At 38.5% G+C, this 20,877-nt stretch overlaps 1 protein-coding gene across 7 annotated transcripts in view; it reads right to left on the bottom strand.

The window, feature by feature from the left end:
* Positions 1 to 20,877, bottom strand: part of EPB41L4A (erythrocyte membrane protein band 4.1 like 4A) — a 255,842-nt gene that overhangs the window by 146,274 nt on the left and 88,691 nt on the right. The gene's annotated exons all lie outside the window — the stretch shown is intronic.

Genomic DNA, 20,877 nt, shown 5'->3' on the forward strand with positions numbered 1-20,877 from the left:
AACACTTTGGTTAAAAATTCCACCATTCTTTCATTTTTAAAAGCAATTTTCACCTATAGCATTACTCTCACAATGAATACAGAAGATATATAAAATTAACAATAGTCAAAGCTTTTATCTTCACTCCTCAAATAATAAACCCATAGATTAAAGCTACTAAAGCTAATGTCCTCAAAAGCCCTTGTGAAGATATTTCACTTTATCTCTTTCACATAAGCACAGACACAAAACTTTTCTTTTGGCTGCTTTTTAAATACTGATAACTACCTAAAAAGCTAATCTCTTCTCTCCCCACCTACTACATATACAGATTCTTTAAATTAAGATTCTTATCATCTAACGTACTAAAAATCAAATATTCACACATGTAAGAAACACTTCATCAGCAAGCACTACTCCACACACCACATAAGTTTAGAAAATAATCCATTTTTATAGTATAGGTATAGATACAGCCTCTTCCTTTCTCTTGCCCCATCTCTGGCTGGTATAACAAGATAATAAAAGAAATCCCACAACAAGTCTCCCATTATGGTAATAAAGGAGGGCTTTTGTTCAGTTTCATCTGCCCTCAGAAAATTACCAGGATGCGTTTATCCATGTATGGTGAGCACTTAATACTGCACTGCTTTTAGAAAATGGATTGTTAGCATGAGGAAAATGTTTTTATTAAATTTATTATAAAATGGGCAACATGAGGTTATAAAAGTACACACCAGGAGAAGAAAGTTCTTGTTACAAATTCCATAGGTATTCTGTTTTCCTCTAAATTACTTTGGCTAACTTTAACTGGTTCCTTTTTCAAAATCCATTAAATAATTTATAAACAAAAAGCCCTTCCATGATGAATCTTTAGGTTATTGGACATTTTCTGCAATAATCACAATGCCATAGTGGTCTGTAAATGTCTCTGTGCTCATGTACCTGTGTATTTCTCTGGGGTAAAAATCTTGAAGTGAAATTATTCATCTGAAGGATATGTATACTCATAATTACAGTAGGCACTGCCAAAAAGACCATTACAATTCATTCGATGAGAGTATATGTTTTCCCTGCACCCTTGCCAACATTTGGATTGCAAAAATGTTTTTCCAATCTGATTGAGCAAAAAAAGAGGGGAATAAAGGAATTGTTTTAATTTACATTTTCCTGACGTTAATAAAAGCAAGCACTCTTTCATGTGCTTACTAGCCAACTGCATTTCCTAGCCTTTGAGTTAGGCATTCCATAACCCAAAGTTTATGAGCAAATTCTCCTAAGTACTTCTAAATACTTGTAGAATTTTACTTATACTTAGCTCTTCATTTCATCTGGAAATTATTGCTGTTCTTGGGATAAGGGTCTAACTTTGCTTCCAAATGGATAGACAACTGCACCACCATTTCCCAAAAAAGCTATCATTTCCCTGTTGATTTGAAACAACTTTATCATCTATTAAATGAATCCCCAGTATTCTATCTCATGGGTTATTCCAGAACCAATACCCCCAAGATTTTAATATATGTAGTTTAATTTGTTTGATATCCATTTTTCTTTTTCAAAACTATCTTTGCCAGTTCTTAAACATTTCTCTCCACTCAAGAACGTTTAGAACCAGCTACCCAATTGAATAAATGATTGTGCTGGGGGTTTAACTGCATTTAAATGTAACTGACAGACCAGATGATGTGGTAGGGGGAGGTGTAGATACTATGATATTTACAGAGCGAAACCTCTATGGTTGTCTTTTATATCCTTCGAGGATATTTTACACTTTTTATGTCGGTTTTACAAAATTCTATTTAGACTTTGTGGCAGGCAAATTTACCAAATGCCCTCCCACCCCCAAAGATGTCCTGCCCTGACTTCTGGAAACTGCACAATGAGAATAGCACCCCTATGATAGTGTTATGCTAGTTATGCACAGTTGACAGTAAGATAGGGAGATCACTGAAGTAGACCTAATCACATGGGCTCTAAAAAGCATAGCACTTTCTCCAGCAGAAGGGAAAAGGAGGGGGAAAGTCAACTATATTCAAACCATGAGAAGGGTTCCACACGTCCCTGTCACTTGAAAGACGGAGGGGCTGAGAAGAATGGGAATAGCCTCAGGACCTGAGGGGAACCCCCAGCTAACAGCCAGCAAAGAGATGGGAACCTCAGTCCTACAACCACAAAAGCGGGATTCTGCCAACAACTGACAAGGGTTTGGAAGTTGATTCTTCCCCATTGCCCTCAAATAAGGACAACAGCTTACTAACACCTTGATTTCAGCCTGGTAGGACGCTGCAGGGAAGTCAGCCATGACATCCTGGACTTCTGGCCTACAGAACTGTGAAATAATAAACGGCGGTACATTTAAACCACTATGCTTGTGATAATCTGTTATGCAGCAATAGAAAATAACACAGGCGGATTCTTAGGTATTTTAGTTTTATTGCTGTTCTACTTTCTGACTGGCTATTGCTAATGCATTGGAAAGCCAACTAATTTTCCCTATCGGTCTTATTCCCAGCCATCTTGCTAAATTCTTGTTAGTTTGTCTATGGAGTCTTCTCAGATAATCACTTTTCAAAATGCTTTTTCAAAATGCTCCTCCACATTTATTTCTTCTTTTCTTACTGCATTGGCTGGGACCTCAATAAAAGAATAACTAGTAGTTTTGAGAACATGCACCCTGTCGTCTTCCTGGCTGTAATGGAATTGCTTCTAAACTTTCACCACTAAGTATAATAGCTGGTGTATGGCCCTAACGCATATCCTTAATCAAACAGATGGTTCCTTCAATTCTGCTTTTTTGGTCTTATTCTGTTTTGGCCTTTAATCAATGACTAATAGTTTTATCAACTTCTTTTTGGGAATAAAAGATGAGTATATGATGTTTGTCCTTTCAGCTGTGGGTTACATTAAAAGAGTTTCTAATGCCAAACCTTCTTAGAGAAATTCCCACTTTAGTCCTTTTTGTTCTGGGTACATATCAAACCCTCTGCCAATGTGCAAACAATTCCCCTATGTGAGTCTTGGTAGAGGCAGGAATCAGGCTCCCAGAATAACCGACAGCCAGGTCACAGGCATATGATCTGTGGTTTCAGCCAAGGACTTCGACTTCTGAGCAAGAGTTTAGGATTAATTCACGGAGTGGCTCCCAATAGTAAGGGAGTATCCAATAGCAAAGACATCCAAAGATGGAATCAGCTGTGAGAAGCAGTAGAAATGACTGATTCCTGAGCCAGATTTTCCAGCATTCCTATCTTTTTCCCGAGACAGGGTCTCACTCTGTCGCCCAGGCTGGAATGCAGTGGTGTGATCTTGGCTCACTGCAACCTCCAAGTAATCCTTCTGCCTCAGCCTCCTGAGTAGCTGGGACTACAGGCATGCACCACCACACCCAGCTACAGCATTCTTGAGGTACAAAATAGGAACATTCAGGCAATCTACCACCTTCATTTTCTGAATATGTATGTTTGGCTCAAGAGGCAGGCCAGTATCACAAGTAAAACTTGTGAGTAACAGTACAGAAAATTGGATCCAACTGTATACTAAAAATATCATGATGAATACAAAAAGCTTATCCTTTTTTAAGTGCATCCCTGGTGTAGGTACATCAAGAAAGGATTCTTAAAGTAAATTCTGTCCAATGTAACTATGAAAAGAATTTACTGGAAAGATACTGAGTATCTCACAGGCTCTATAGACATCACACTAATGGTTACCCAGAGCTTTCTATGATTCTCATCTATCCACAACCACTAAGCTTGGAATACTCAATCTATCACTACAACCTTTCATAGTTCTTTTGCTCATGTTTTGGGCAGTGGTTTTCACCTTCAATTGTTTCCCATTAGCCTTTCAGGAATTTTTCTTATCATTTCTGGTCCATTGAGACCAGATCGCACTGCTGCACCCCAGCCTGGGCAACAGAGTGAGACTCTGTCTCTTTGATCTAAAATTTTGGATCAAACTTTCTCACTTTCCAGGTTACTGTAGAAAGTGCACACACACCTTTCCCCTTAATTCAAAATATTTCTGGAATGCTGGCATATGAAGATAGTCTTCCATTTTGATCTAATCTCACTTATGGATCCTTTCTCCCATCTAGGCACAGACAGAAACAGATGGAATAACTAGAGAAGGTAGAGTCACACAACTCCACCTAATTCTTCTATCCCAAACAGGTAAACAAGAAGTCATTCGTGAACAAAGAGGAAACAATTATGCCTGAAATTACTTATGACAATGAAATGGTACAGATTTTAAAAATACGTAAATCAAGTCTGTCTTTAATCAAACTATATTTGTGCTTCTATGTCCAGTAGAAATGTTAGGATTTTCAAATAAAGATAACAGATTTATAAAGCATAAAAAGGATCTAACACTCTAATCACAAAGATTATACACAAAAGCAAGCTCAGAAAACCAGCTCAGGAGTTTAGAAAGTATATAGAAATTCTAAAATTTCATGCAGAGGAAGAAATCATCAAATCTGAAAATTTTCCAAAACAATCATTCCAAAACTACCAGAACATGCCAATCTTTTGTGACAATTCTGCATTTATATAGAATCTGGTGCTACAAATGCTTTGCAAATATTATCCTTTAGCATCTTTTGTTACCCTCTACAGAGAGGACACAAAGAAAGCATCCAATGTTATGCAACAAATCCAGTGCTGACCTTAAAAAAATATGACGTCTCATGATTCCCTCTATAGCTTTCTGTATAGTGCAGGTGTGTCTACACAGGCACCTGGAGCAGGGCCAGGAGAGTCTCAGAAATGCTGTATTTCTGTCACTACTTCAAGCAAACACACCCATGAAAACCTCTTAACTTTTTACCTGTCATACTGTAATATGATAAGACTTAGAGAGGATGGATGCCAGAGGTAAATTAGCTACTGGAGTGGAGGTATGTATCACCAGCTCACACTTCTGTCCATTCTGCCCTAACTGACTTCTTCCAATAACCCTTTGCCCAATCAGTATTCCATTGTTATGCCTCCTGCCCTTATACTTACGGATAATTTCATTCTTCTTATGGGTACTTTGTAAAGACTGCCTATGGGCCAGTATTTTACAGTTCAGGTATAAAGTCTTCAAGTCCAGAAGAAATCATCTTTGAATAAAGAAATTAAGAACTGACAGAGAACTGACATAAGAACCAAAGTATGATTAAAGTATATTTGTCCAGGAAGGGGCCAGTTCTAGGATTTTTTACAGGAAAAAAGGATATTATGAAACACATAACTTCATTCATTGAAATATTTATTTATTAATTGCCTAATACCAGCAAATGCTTACTCTCTAGAAAATGGGAAAAGTACACTAATAAATGCCAGAAGAAAGGAGGATGAATATCTTTCAGAATTCCAGAATATAATGCGAAGTGATGTGATACGGGAAGTCTTTGACCAGCCTGTTAGAACCCCTGAGAAGCCCTCGGGCTATGAAGTGACTAAGAAACTTCTAAAAAGTGACTGAAAACTTTCTTGAGAAAGTGAGACAGGGAGAGATTTGGTTATCATCAAAAGTTCTTTTGCAGGTCGGGCGCAGTGGCTCACGCCTATGAATTCCCAGCACTCTGGGAGACCGAGGCGGGTGCATCACGAGGTCAGGAGATCGAGACCATCCTGGCTAACATGGTGAAACCCTGTCTCTACTAAAAATAAAAAAAAACTTAGCTGGGCATAGTGGCACGCACCTGTAATCCCAGCTACTCGGCAAGCTGAGGCAGGAGAATCACTTGAACCCGGGAGGAGGAGGTTGCAGTGAGCTGAGATCATGCCATTGCACTGCAGCCTGGGTGACAGAGCGAGATTCCATCTCAAACAAAAAGAAAAAAAAATTCCTTTTGTGCCTTTGACTAGCAACCAGGCACACATATTACTTGCATAAAAAATTATTGAAAAGAAAAGGCAACCAGGTAGAAATTAGTCATTTCCTTTTTTTGCTTTGGAGGCAGTTTGTTTGTCAATTTGGTTCATGCACCAAGAAGTGTTAGGTAAGGAATGCATAGAGGAGCATGGTGATGAACTATTAATTCTATGTTTACACATAAACAATTCATAATTCCCAACCCTCCAAAAAAGTATTTTTAATCTGAATTATTCCTAAGCCTTTTGAACAGGTAGACCAAACTATTATTACAGGCCATTATATACCAATGTGGAAGTTACGCACCCCCATTCCTTAACATGCTGAAAAGGGGCTTCATTTCTAAGTCAGGTGGCTAGTTTCATTAGAAATTTAATGAAACCTTGATTGTTAACCTTACCTCTTTCAATACTTTGCAAAGGAAAAGATATGAAAGTCAGTCAGGCGTGGTGGCTCATGCCTGTAATCCCAGCACTTTGGGAGGCCGAGGCGGGTGGATCACCTGAGGTCAGGAGTTCCACACCTGCCTCACCAACGATGTGAAACCCTGTCTCAAAAAAAAAAAAAAAAAAAAAAAAAAAATTAGCCGAGCGTGATGGCAGAAGCCTGTGGTCCCAGTTACTCGGGAGGCTGAGACAGGAGAACTGCTTGAACCCGGGAGGCGGAGGTTGCAGTGAGCGGAGATCGCAACACTACACTCCAGCCTGGGAGACAGAGCAAGACTCCATCTCAAAAAAAAAAAAAAGATATAAAAATGATATTTAGTCCCATTCCAGTTTTCTTCGGACCATTTCCAGAAGAAATCTCTGCCAAAATGGGGAATTCACGAGATAACACAAAATAAAGTACAACTATAACATGCCCAAGGACTTTCTGAAATCAATCAATAAATTAAAATTTTGTCTTAGATAATAATGGACCTCCACTAATGAGATGTTTGAGAGAATGAACTGGGTAACACCCGAAATATCAGCGAGGGATATCTGGAAACCTGAAAGAAATGCTTCCCATTTCAGGTTTCAGGAGGTCTCCCCGGGATATCTTTCCTGCTCTATGTCATAGTCAAAATCCTTCTTATCCTTTAAGATCCAGTTAAAATGCCACCTTCTTCATAAAGCCTGTCCAAATTCTCTCAACCTCATTATGACCTCTCCCTCCATCAAACCTACCAAGTCTCTTATTTTTGTCTCTGATACTTACACTCTTGCACTCTTAAGATGGTCATTTATTCCTTCTGTTAACTTTCCTACTTATGTTTAGACATTTGGAAAGCACATGCTGAGTATCACACACCACTTACTTTCTACGCAGTCCAATAACTCATTCTCAGTAAGAGCTGCCTAAAAGTTCACTGAATTAATACCAAGGGGCAAAAACATGGTGGTCTATAAATTAATAAATTAAACCTTTCTTCCTGTTTCCTATGAAGATTTCCATTTTTCTTGACCAATCAGACTTATGAAATTAAAGAAAAAGCTGACCAGATCCATGTATTTTGTTATATCACCTGATACAGAGAGATTCAGTTTACTTTTAATTTTAAAATACACATTTGTTTCAGTGACATATAATTCCAATAGACTCAATATATTCTAAAGGTAGCATAAGGAATAAATGTCTTATTTTTAAAATGGATAAAACACCAAAAACTGAGGAAGCCATATTACCTTTTTATACCTAAAACTTGCATGCAAATTTTATGCAATAAAAGAAATCTGACAGAAATTTGATTTTCCATCATCAAAAAAATAAAGAAGACTTGATATGAGACAGTTAAGAAGAAAATAAAAATAAAGGGAGCACCTGATTTTTTTATAACTAATCAGCAAAACTTCATCTCAATGTAACAATATATTAATTTACTTTTAAAATGAGAGTAAATGCCTATGACATATTTCTGGATTGTGAATTGTATTCCACTTAACTCTCAGCAAATGAGATAGATTACTTTCATTACTGACATACTAGCAACATTCCAGAAAGAATAGAGCTACCGAAGGATTATAAACTTAGAGAAAGACTCACAAGTAGGACAAGTTTATTTGAAAATACCATCAGCGAGGCTTTCAACCAGAACAAAGAATATTTCAAATGAGTAATAACACCTTCACAGATTAACATGACATTACAAACCAGAAAGGCAGGTTTCTGCCAGCTGCACAGAATGATAACTATTACATCTGAGACAAACAGCTTACTCTTTCACAAAGGGGAAATGAACCCTGCAAAAAATTCTTATAATGTTATGCCTTTAAAAATTCACTTTATCTTCATTTAGTATTTTGACCACAATACATTCCCAGTTCTCTGGGAAAACTTAAAATTACGTTAACTTTTTTAGCTTAGGCCATTATGATAAGGCAAAGTCGGGACATGGAGGAGACATTCTTCAGGTACCAAAGGTAATTCCTTCCTAGGGGAGGCACTGTTCACCCCCACTGTCCGACCCCTATTGTTTCTGTCTAAGAGTTACCCTCACCCTCCAGATGAGGAAAATCCTCATTTAATCATTAAAAAATGAGTAAAACGTATTTTTCTAGGTGCTATTAATATTTATATTTTTCATATATAAAAGTTTATTCACACCGATGAGCTTTTCTCAGCCATCTACTGCTTTATAACAAATAACTTCAAAACTCAGTGGCTTAAAGCAACAAGTTGCCCATAATCCTAAAATTTAGCCAGGGCTCAGAAGAGACAGCTGGTATCAGCTCAATCTGGTGTTGGCTGGAGAGGTCCATCCTGGCTGAAGAACCCAGGATGGCTTCATTCACATATTGACACCTCACCTGAGATGGCTGGAATGGCTGGAAGCTGGCTGGGCCACTCACCCTCTAAAGCCTCTCTCTCTCCAGCAAGGTAATCTGACTTCATGACATGGTGACTTAGGGCTCCAAGAGACAAACAGCAGAAGCTGCCAAGTTTCTGAAGGCCTAGATCTGGCACAGCATCACTCTTGCTACACTCTATTGATCAATGCAAGTCACTGGGTCAGTGCAGATGGAAAGGGAGCAAAAACAGATCCCATCTCTTGATAGGAGGAATGACATGAACATATAGTGAGTGACTGGAAGAATCACAGGTGGCCATCTTTGTTGACAACCTACCACATCATTTTTTCTCTCTAAACTTGTTATATGCTTTATGTTTTCCTTCACTCATCTCTGTAATATTTCAAATTATAGCAAAAGAAAGAAATGACAGTAAATTATCTTGATCATCTATATAAAAAGAACCACACTAGATGATTTCCTGTACTTTATTTCATTTAATCTCTACAAGAGCTATGCAAACTTGTCATTTTTTATTCCTGCTTTATAAATAAGCTCACAAAGGTTGGGAAAGAATAGCAGTTTGGCTAGAGTAACACAGAAAGAAAGGGAAAAGGCAGGACTCCAACCCAGAAACATCTAACTTAAAATCCTGAGCTCCTTCTAATACAGCAGTGATTCTTGAAGCCTGGAGGGCCTAGAGACCCTTTTGATGGTCCATGAAGTCAGATCTATAATCCTAATGTTATTAGTTTGTTATCTGTCATTTGCCCTTCTCTCACAATTATAGAGTTTTCTAGAGGTCACAAGACATATCACAACAGATGATGCATAAAGTAGACATGACAATCCAGCTACGTTCTGTTAAGCTAGATATCAGAGCTGCCAAAATGTAAAAATAAGGTCATTCTTCTAAAATTGTTATGTTTTGGACAATACATCTTTTTTTGTGAAAATATAAAACTATTTTTGTTGACAAGTAATTTTTTAAATGGGTTTTTTGGATGATATTAAAAATCTCTCCACTTTGATTTATAATAATGGTAAACAGATACAGAGATAACTCACATGAACAAAAGTTCTTCCAGGTTCTCAATAATTTTAGAGTGTAAGGAGATCCTAAGACTTAAAAGCTTGAAAATCACTCTACTATACTAAAAAACAAAGGAATGTCCTTGATGACATATATTGCAAAATAGGCAATTCTGATTCTTAAATACCTGGAAAGCCAGTCCTTCCTCCTTTTATAGATGAGGAAACTCAGATCTGAGAGATGAGTGACTTGCCCACAGGTCACGGGGATGGCTAACTAAAACTCTAGAAATTAATCAATGCAGCATAATTGCACTAACCAAGCACTTGCCTTCTCTTTTTTCCTACCAATTTTGTTAGGAGTTCGCAAAAATCCATCAGTAACAAAATAAAACCAAAAGCAAAAAAACAAGCAGTCCACAAGGAAGGTCAGAGATTAAATAAAGTGTAATGGCATTCTTTGGCAATAGAAATCAGAATTCCCAGAGTAGAGAGTTATTTTCAAGACCAATTTAAAGAATATTCTTGAGTTTCATCACTGTCTAGGATCCCTGAGTCACCATGAAAGAAGTCTAACTACTCTACTGGAAAAACCACATAGAGAGACCTTGAGACTACATAAGAAGTGGGACTCAAGCCCAACCTTTCAGACGCCCTGCTAAGACACCAGGCCTGTGAATGAACACATTTTTGGCCCTCCAGTTCGCTCCAACTAGCCTAATCAATACCAACGAGTGTTCACAGTCAACAACACATGGAGAGAAGTTGCCCGCAAAGCCTTGCTCACTGTCCTGACCTACAAGTCATAAGATATAATAACTGTTGTTTCAAGCCACTAAATGTTGGGTAGTTTGTTACAGAACTACACAACCACAGATAAGCAGATTAAGACTCAAATGTTCTCAGCCAAGAAATATGGACTCTCACAAAGAAGAGTTAAAGCAGATACCAAACATTAGTAATTCCTGTCTTCCTACCCGTTTCGAGACAGGTAACATATATATGTTACATAGAAAAACTTCAAGAATTTCCAGTTAAATGCTATTTCATACTCCCCCTCAATCTCCCTATACTGTAACCCTTCCTTCAACCCTTGTTTATGGGTTACCATGAAGCATGTCCCTGGGTATTGTCACATTAGCTTGTTATAGGAAACAGAGCAACAACACCTCAATAGCAATGACCACACCTGGTACCCACATCTTTGGTTTCTAAATATTCTCCACTCCTTGGAAAATACACTAATTCCAAGGCTGAGACAGGAAAGTACAAGGCCTGAAATAACTTACTGCACCAAAAATGAAAACAGTGTTCAAATAATGATGGAGGCATTTCAAAAGAACATTTCGAAAGCTAGGAGCCAGCTTGACAGGACTCTCACTAATCAAATCTGGGACATTCTGAACAAAAAAAATAAATGATAGTATCAGATTACAACACCTATGAGAAAAATCCATGAGTCCAAGTGAATATAAATACATGTGTGAATAAATAAAAAGAAGAGAAATGTGTCCTTACAATAAAATGCCAGCTAATAAATGTAGAAGGAATGATAGAATAAGAAAACTACCATCACAAGTACAACTGATTTGGTCAAGAATCATCAGTGGATGCTAAAATGAGTATGTGAAGGTCAAAGACAGAATAGAATTTACACCCAAAAGGATGAACCAACAACAACAAAAAATATAGCATCACTTCCAAGTTTTTCCTGCTAAAAAACAGATAAGATGAAATTAATAATGAAGAAGTATCAGGTAAGCCAAAAATGAGGAACATTGTGCAAAATACTGGGCCTATTTTCTTCAAAAACAGTATGGTTATCAAAGTATCAAGTAACTGTTCTACACTGAAGTAGACTTAAAACGTAAGAAAATGCAATAAATAATTCTAGATTGGATTATTTTGCTCTAAAGGACAACCAACATTTGCCTGGAGTCTGTGGATTAGATGAGTGTGCTTTGCCTCATTCCCTGATGTTGAATAGTTGTGACATGATTATGTAGTAGAGGATCCTTTTGGGGTATTAGGCATTAAAGCCTAACTAGTCTCGTGTTTTCAACTTATTCACAAGTAGTTCAATAAGAGAAAAAAAATCATAATAAAGCCTATGTGGTAAAATGTTAGCAACTGCATCTGTGAGTGAAGGATATAAAGAGTTGTTTGTATTATTGTTTTTTTTTGTTTTTTTTTTTTGAGACAGAGTCTCGCTCTGTCACCCAGGCTGGAGTGCAGTGGCCGGATCTCAGCTCACTGCAAGCTCTGCCTCCTGGGTTTATGCCATTCTCCTCCCTCAGCCTCCTGAGTAGCTGGGACTACAGGTGCCCGCCACCTCGCCTGGCTAGTTTTTTTTGGTATTTTTTAGTAGAGACGGGGTTTCACCGTGTTAGCTAGGATGGTCTCGATATCCTGACCTCGTGATCCGCCCGTCTCAGCCTCCCAAAGTGCTGGGATTACAGGCTTGAGCCACCATGCCTGGCCTGTTTGTATTATTCCTACAGCTCTTCTGTAAGCTTGAAATTATTTCAAAAGTTAAATGAAATCACTCATCCTCTCCTATTCAAGGCACCTTAGAAGTTCCAGGCCTTGCTCATTCTTCCATCCAATAGAACTCCCTTGGTCACCCTGCATCTTGCTCCCTTCTTTTCACCCTGCCCAACTCTCTCAGTCCTTTCTTCCTTTTTTCAGGGACCAGTGAAGGAAGAAAGCTGTGTGAGAAAAGAGGAAGGAGAAGGCTGGGACCCACTCTCTAGCAGTCATCTGCATTCCATCATACAACATAACCCAGGATTCTGCTGAAAGTATGGGTTTTATGACACATTATAACTTTCCCCCTTAACACAAAAGCCCTCTAAAGTGACCCAAGAAGCATTTCACTAAAGTCATTTTAACATTTATAACTATTCTTACTTTTGTTATCACTAAAGTGTTCTACAAAAGGGTAATTCTTTAAAATTGCAGTAACAGTGGGGCAGGGGGTTGGCTAATGTCCTCCTGCTAACAGCCTGTTTCCAATTCTCCAAGAATAGCCTGGGAACTTAAGTTATCCCACATGAGAGAGAAAAGCTCTAGAGATAGAGAGACTGAAGGAGAGTATGGACGAAACAAGCTACTTTCTCATTATTTATTTCCACTGACATATTTCACACAGAGGTCACAAACAGAAGCCCACTGTTTATTCAGTGGCTGACGTAGTGATGGAAAGATCAGGAAATGTGACATTCCGCCTCTTCCAGCAGCCCAAAGCACATGGCAAAAATCAGCAGGAATATCCCTGCAGCTTCCCTGCTAAGTGGGAAATGGGCCCTCCAGCTTACAGGTGTCTTCCACTCCCCGTGGTCTAAAAACTCTGCTACTTCATTCATTTAAGGGAACTCCCCAACCCATGAATGTGTCTGAGCTGGTGCCCCCACCATGAGGGGCCAAAGGTAAGTGATCTCAAGTTTCCTGAAAGGTTGAAAGAAAGGGTCATGAGATTATAGGCCACAGAGACTTCAGGGTGTTCACATCTTGCCTGGTCAGTGGACAGTATGTACGAAATTCATAATTATGAGCTGGTTTACGTCAGGATGCTAGATGCAGAGACAATTCAAAAAGCTTGGGATCACACAAGAGAGAATATGACAAGAGTCAGAGAAGCTACAAGAGGAAAGATGTTGCCAGATCAGGACTGGAAAACCAATGGGCACTGGGGTTGGGGTAGAAGTGAAAAGGCCACAAGAAAATGACATTCGCAAGATATATTCCTGACCTGCTTTTCTTCTCACCTTTCCTGCAGTAGCACAATGACCAAAGTGAGCATTCTGTGTAAAGGATGCATTCCTTAAGGCATTTCACAATCCAGTACTCATTTCCCCACAGGAATCACAGGAAAGCAGAGGGATGCTCTTTTATGGCACACAAATCTGCAACTGCCTTAATACTGCTTTATTTGATGGAAAAACATACTGCATTATTATCTACATTATTTGGGAAAATGCTCTCTCCTAAATTAATAACAGCATAGCTTATTACCATGGCAGTTGCTGAGCTATTTTAATAATGTTTATCACATCTAACTTCTGCTTCAAGTTACTCATTTGGGGAGCATTTCTGCCCTGGCCTTAATGTACCACAACCAAAAGAATACTTAGAGAATACTTTTTTCCCCAAATAAAAAGGGCTTTTTAAAATACAATAGTAAATGTTCAAATAATAGCACAGTAGGTGCCAAAATTTGCTGCAAAAGTTCCAATGCATAGGTGTATTTAACCTATACTAACTGAAGATGGTGCATACTACTTTTTGCCAGCCAAGGCAGCCCCGTTACGTGGCTGTAGCAGAAACACTGTTTATAACTCACTTAGCCTCCCAACTTTAAACTTGTGTAATTTTTGAAAAAAAAATTCTCTAATCTGGGGGAAATTCTAAGTTTAAAAGATAAAGGGAGGCTTCATTAATATTTTTGTGTCATAGTTCAACATTACCTAAGTCATAATCATATAAAATAATAAAACCAGTAACAATAACATCTATTGGCACATATTATACTTTACGTATGCTAACTCATTTAATTCTCAGAGCAGCCCTCTGAGTTAGAGATAAGAATAACAGCTAAATACTATTTGCATGTAGTAGGCACTGTTCTAATAGCACTGTATCTTCTCAAAAATATGACACTTATTTAACCCTCATAGCAAGTCAAGGAAGAAGGTATTATTTTCCTCATTTTAGAGACAAGGTCATTGGAAACCACAGGCTAAGTAACTTAGCCAAGAATATGCATACAGAGCCAGGATTAAAAACCAGACTAGCTCTAGAACCTGGCTCTAACATGCACTCATACTTTACTGGGAGAACTACAGTTTGAGAATGAGGTCAAAGCTCTATCAAAACTGCTAAGAACAACACTCTCAAATTCCCTATGTCAGAGCTAAAGGACCCACCTGGGTAAACCACAGATTTTAAAGTTCCCTAAAGCACCCTAGCCAGAAATCTAAGTTGGTTCTACTTAGGAAGGCACTGGAGTTGATGCTTGGAAGAACTGTCTAATCCTACCAACCCCAGCAGACCTCAAAGGTCTGCTGGTGAGCCAAACTGTTCTTGAGAACCAAGCCTCCTTCCCATACCTCAGCTGATGGGTCCCAGTTTGATGGCTTATAGTCATCCACTATGACTGACACACACACACACACACACACACACACACACACACACACACACACACACACCCCACACACCTGTCTTCCACTACTTGATGTTTTGCCATTGCTCCAGAGTGCTCTTAGCCTGCCTGATAAATAGGAACCCATCAAAAGACAAAGAAAAATTACAACCCATGTAGGGGGTCTCCGCCACTTGAATGAGGGAGACCAAGATGAATAACCACAACAAATAGTGTCTGTGAAAAAGACAGAAGAGTGTTCCTATTTCTCCACATCCTCTCCAGCACCTGTTGTTTCCTGACTTTTTAATGATTGCCATTCTAACTGGCATAGATGGTATCTCACTGTGGTTTTGATTTGCTCTTTTCTGACGGCCAGTGATGATGAGCATTTTTTCATGTGTCTGTTGGCTGCATAAATGTCTTCTTTTGCAAAGTGTCTGTTCATATCCTTCACCCACTTTTTGATGGGGTTGTTTGATTTTTTTCTTGTAAATTTGTTTGAGTTCTTTGTAGATTCTGGATATTAGCACTTTATTAGATGGGTAGATTGCAAAATTTTTCTCCCATTCTGTAGGTTGCCTGTTCACTCTGATGGTAGTTTCTTTTGCTGTGCAGAAGCTCTTTAGTTTAATTAGATCCCATTTGTCAATTTTGGCTTTTGTTGCCATTGCTGTTGGTGGGACTGTAAACTAGTTCAACCATTGTGGAAGACAGTGTGGCGATTCCTCAAGGATCTAGAACTAGAAATACCATTTGACCCAGCCATCCCATTACTGGATATATACCCAAAGGATTATAAATCATGCTGCTATAAAGACACATGCACACATATGTTTATTGCAGCAGTATTCACAATAGCAGACTTGGAACCAACCCAAATGTCCATCAATGACAGACTGTATTAAGAAAATGTGGCACATATACACCATGGAATATTATGCAGCCATAAAAAAGGATGAGTTCATGTCCTTTGTAGGGACATGGATGAAGCTGGAAACCATCATTCTGAGCAAACTATCGTGAGGACAGAAAACCAAACACCGCATGTTCTCACTTATAGGTGGGAACTGAACAATGAAAACACTTGGAGACAGAATGGGGAACATCACACACCGGGGCCTGCCGTGAGGTCGGGGAAGCAGGGAGGGATAGCATTAGGAGAAATATCTAACGTAAATGATGAGTTAATGGGTGCAGCACACCAACATGGCACATGTATACATATGTAACAAACCTGTACCTTGTGCACATGTACCCTAGAACTTAAAGTATAATTTAAAAAAAAAAGTTTATAGACTGTGTTCTCAGAAGCTTTAAGTGCCTAAAATTTTTATACAAAGATGATTTTCAATTGTCAGAATTATATATTCTGCATAAAACAATAGAGAATTAAATGGAATTCCACCAATTCCATCCAATGTGAAATGCTACATAGTTTTCTGTAGTCATTAAATACGTTATTGTAGAAAGTTTAAATTATAACAGTAGCCTTCCACAATTCCAATTTTATAAAAATATATGCATTTTTAAATACTGGAAAATAAACATCAAAATAATAATCGTTATATCTAGTGATTAAAAAAAGAAAAAGACAGAAGAAAGTAAAGGGGGAAAGGTAATGGGACTTTCAAGAAGATATAATTAGAAGACAAGAAAAGCCTTTTAAAGCTATTTGATTTCTGAAATTAAAATTTCAATGGACAAGATGAAAAAAGGTATAGTCATTGCTAAAAATCTATTCGCGTTCTGAAAGATCAAACACACATTGTAAGTAAAAATATCAGAGACATGGAAGATGTAACCAGAAGACAAAACATGCAGATAACAGGCTTTCCTAGAGGACAAACAACAACAAATAAGACATAACTGGAAAGGAGGGAAGAGGAAAGGAGGGACAAAATAAAAGAAAACCTCCCTGAGATGAAAGAAGGGATAATTCTCTAGACTGAAAGGGCTGCCAGCAAGTTTAAGCAGCAACAAGAAAAGACACATGCCTAGGCTTGGTAAAATATTTAAACTGACAACCCAAATTATCTGCAATCACACATCTTACTATCTATACTAGCATGACTTTACTATTCAACTGTCTACATTAACATGACTTCACTATTTAAGGGAACTCTGACCCAAGAAAATGAAGTTACAAATAACCTTACCGTTTCTTTCAGAACCTTCCAAAAACTTACTTATGTGACCAGGCAACTCAACTGTTCCTTACTAAGTAAATGCTCTCAACTCAGTCCCACAAATCTTATTTTATCAAAAACATTGTCTCATTATATATCCCTGCATTGAACAACGTACCTTAAACTAGACCCTAAAGTCTCATAAATTCCCCATCTTTGTCCTCCTTCCTCTGATATGGTCAATGTAATAGTCTCCCTTATTACAGTAAGCAATAAACTGGGTTTTGCTTTATTTAGAGGTTATTCTGCAACCTTTTCACAGAATCAGTAGTCAGAGACCAAAGATAAAAAGGAAACTGTGTAGTCAAACAAACTGAACAGTGGATTTATAGAGGAAAAAGAATCAGATTAGCATTAGATTTCTCAAATGCAACACTGGAAACTAGAGCACAATTAAACATTGACTCCTGAGAGAAAACTCCCAGCCAAGATGTTGATCACCTGTCAGGGCAAGCAAAAGGCCTTTTTTCAACATGCAAGAACTTAGAAGCTACTTAATCAATGAACCCAATCTGAAGAAATCTTTCAGGATATGCTCTAACTAGACAGAGTTCTAAAGACACGAAAGGTTAAGAGAGGGAACAGTGGCACAGTGTAACTACATGAAGCTAACATGAGCAGGAATTTACAATTTAGCAATTCTTTTAAGGAGAAGAGACATACAGGAAGAGAAAACTTAACAGATGAGAACAAAAAATTCCAAACTATCTCAGTAAAACCACGGGGAGATATTTATTTTTAATTTTTATAACCAATATAGAATTTTAAATTACAGCTGCTCTGAAAGTTTCTAATGAGAAAGTAACCACTAGTAGGATTTTCTAAAACGTAGGAAATTCTGTGTTAATGATGAGGCGATAGAAAACTAAAGCAGAGGTCAGGAGTTTGAGACCAGTCTGGCCAACATGGTAAAACCCTGTCGCTACTAAAAATACAAATGGCACCTGTAATCCCAACACTTTGGGAGGCCGAGGCGGGTGGATCACAAGGTAAGGAGATTGAGACTATCCTGGCTAACATGGTGAAATCCCGTCTCTACTAAAAATACAAAAAATTAGCCAGGCATGGTGGCACGTGCCTGTAGCCCCAAGTCACTCAAGAAGCTGAGGCAGGAGAATCACTTGAACCCAGGGGCAGAAGTTGCAGTGAGCCGAGATCACACCACTGCACTCTATCCTGGGCGACAGAGTGAGAGTCCGTCTCAAAAAAAAAAAAAAAAAAAAAAAAATTAAAGCAGTATGATTCAAAGACGTCACAAAAAAAAGGGGAGGGGGAGAGAGAACTGAAGAGAAATTTGACCATAAAGTATAATAAACGGTAAATTAAAAACAAATGAAAAGAATAAAATAAATAAGTATTTGTGATACTAAATGTGTGGCAGATGAGCTACAACAATCTTTTTGAAAAGTAATGAAACAGTAGCTATCATCATACTTGTAACTAGCTATCTCATTTAGGGAGAATTTATTCTATGGAAATAAAAGTGCCAGGTATACATACAAGGATGGCTGTTAGTGGTAAAAATAAAATCCCCTAATTTGGATGACCATCAATAGAAGAACTGTTGAATAAACTACAGTCATCCAAACTGTGAGAAATTATGCAACAATTTTAAAAAGAGAGTCAGGGCCAGGTGCGGTGGCTCAAGCCTGTAATCCTAGCACTTTGGGAGGCCGAGGCGGGCAGATCATGAGGTCAGGAGATCAAGACCATCCTAGCTAACATGGTGAAACTCCGTCTCCACTAAAAATACAAAAAATTAGCTGGGTGTAGTGGCACGCGCCTGTAGTCCCAGTTACGCGGGAGGCTGAGGCAGGAGAACGGCATGAACCGGGAGGTGGAGCTTGCAGTCAGTGGAGATAACTCCACTACCCTCCAGCCTGGGCGACAGAGCAAGACTCTGTGTCAAAAAAAAAAAAAAAAAGGAGAGAGAGTCAGATAAATGTGTGTTGAACTCAAGTGATGTCCATAAAGTACTTCAGCTACCAAAGCAGAGTAGAGTTTTTAATGGGTGGTAAGAAACTATTGTTTTTCTTTATGCATCCCTGTATTATTTTTAACTTATTAACAACAGCATGCTTTAGTAATTTCAAAAATGTCTTAAGAAAAGGTAGTGAGGAGGTCATTTCAAAGCCAAAGAACAGCATAGACCAATGTTCAGAGGTAGCTGAAGGGTGAGTTGGGGATGTGGGTTTCATCCAGCCCTGCTCCCAACTCACTGTGCAAGCTTGGCAGGCTGCTTAACCACTCAGTTTCTCAGTTTCTTCATTTGTGAAATGGGATAACTGAACTCAATAAAGGTCATCCCCAGCTCCGGTATTCTATGAATATGTTAAGAAAACTACAGGCCAGGCACAGTGGCTCATGCCTGTAATGCCAAATACAGCGACTCAGAAGGCTGAGGTGAGAGGATCGCTTGAGGCCAGGAGTTTGAGACCAGCTAGGGCAACATATCAAGACCCACCTCTAAAGAAATTTTTACAATTAGCCAAGTGTGGCGGCATACACCTGTACTCCCAGCTACTTGGGAGGTTGAGGCAGGAAGATGGCTTGAATACAGGAGTTCAAGGCCAGAGTAAGCTATGATCATACCACTGTACTCCAGCCTGGGAGGCAGAAAGAGACTCTATCTCTTAAAAAAAAATTTTTAAATTAAACTCTACACCAAACCATTTGAAATCTTCCACTGACTGCCTCCCTTTCCAAACATTAACATCCCCAGGATCAGGTGGAGGGTCAGTGCCCCCAAGCCACCTCAAAGGCATGCCAAGTCCTGCATCCAGAAGGAAATTCCATCACAGGGTTATAACTGCCAGACCTACATACAACCACAACACACAAATAGTTCACCAGAGCCTTTTCGTCAAAGTAGGCCCTCCCAGTTTCATGGCAGAGGCAACAAACCCCCGTTAGGGATTATGGGCTAAGGAGTAATTCAAAATAATTTTAGTAAAAAACAATTTTTTTCATCTGAAATTTCTATAAAATATAAAAAGGAAAGGCTGCTATTAGAACAAAAGTCCTACCAACGGGCTTTTGTCTTTGTAAGCTCTCTCAACCCATCATGCCTCTGCAGTGTCTTGTTCCAGCGTGCTGCTATTTCATTTACCATTCCTTACTTCGGCACGCCTAAAAAGGATGTTATGTGTGGCAGTTCACACTGCAAAATGCCAGTACTCTCCCGAACTCATCCACCCTCTTCTGTTTTCATTACTACTTCCTTTATTCCTTTCCCTGCTTGTCTCTACTTTTAAGAATCAATCAAATGACTATAGCCATTTACACATCTATACCATGTAAGTTCTACATTCAACCAAATCTTCATAGGCAGCAGAGCAATAACAGTCATTACAGAATCCTTTAATCATTTAACAAATTGAACTCAGGATTCATTCAAAAAACATTCACTGATCACCTACCATGCACACTGTGCTAGAGACTTAACAGTTCATTTAACCCTCACGACTGTACTAGAGACCTTTAATACTGAAGTACTAAATCTTACAAACCTCACAATTATGTCTCCACAAGGCAAGAGTAACCTCAGTTTCACAAATAGGGAAAACAAGGCTGAGAAAACGCAGCTGAGTGACTTGCAAAAGCCAAGTGCTAAAACCCAGATAAAAGCCTTCTAAGTGCATGGTCTTTCCTGGACAAGACATTAAGACTCAAAATAATGAACAATATTTCTCACTAGGATGATTAGAAAAGGCTTTGTTAAAAAAAATTCAAGATATTATACAGTCAAACAAGACTTCTATAAAGAAGAAACTCCTCGTGTTTAAATTCAACAATTCTAAGAAATAAGTATCTTCTAAAGCTACCTTTAAGGACGTAGCAATGTCAAAACTACCTGTACCTACTCAGTAAGACACACTTGTTTCTCTTGTGATAA

This window comes from Macaca fascicularis, chromosome 6, assembly GCF_037993035.2.
Source record: "Macaca fascicularis isolate 582-1 chromosome 6, T2T-MFA8v1.1".
Classification (NCBI taxonomy): domain Eukaryota; kingdom Metazoa; phylum Chordata; class Mammalia; order Primates; family Cercopithecidae; genus Macaca; species Macaca fascicularis.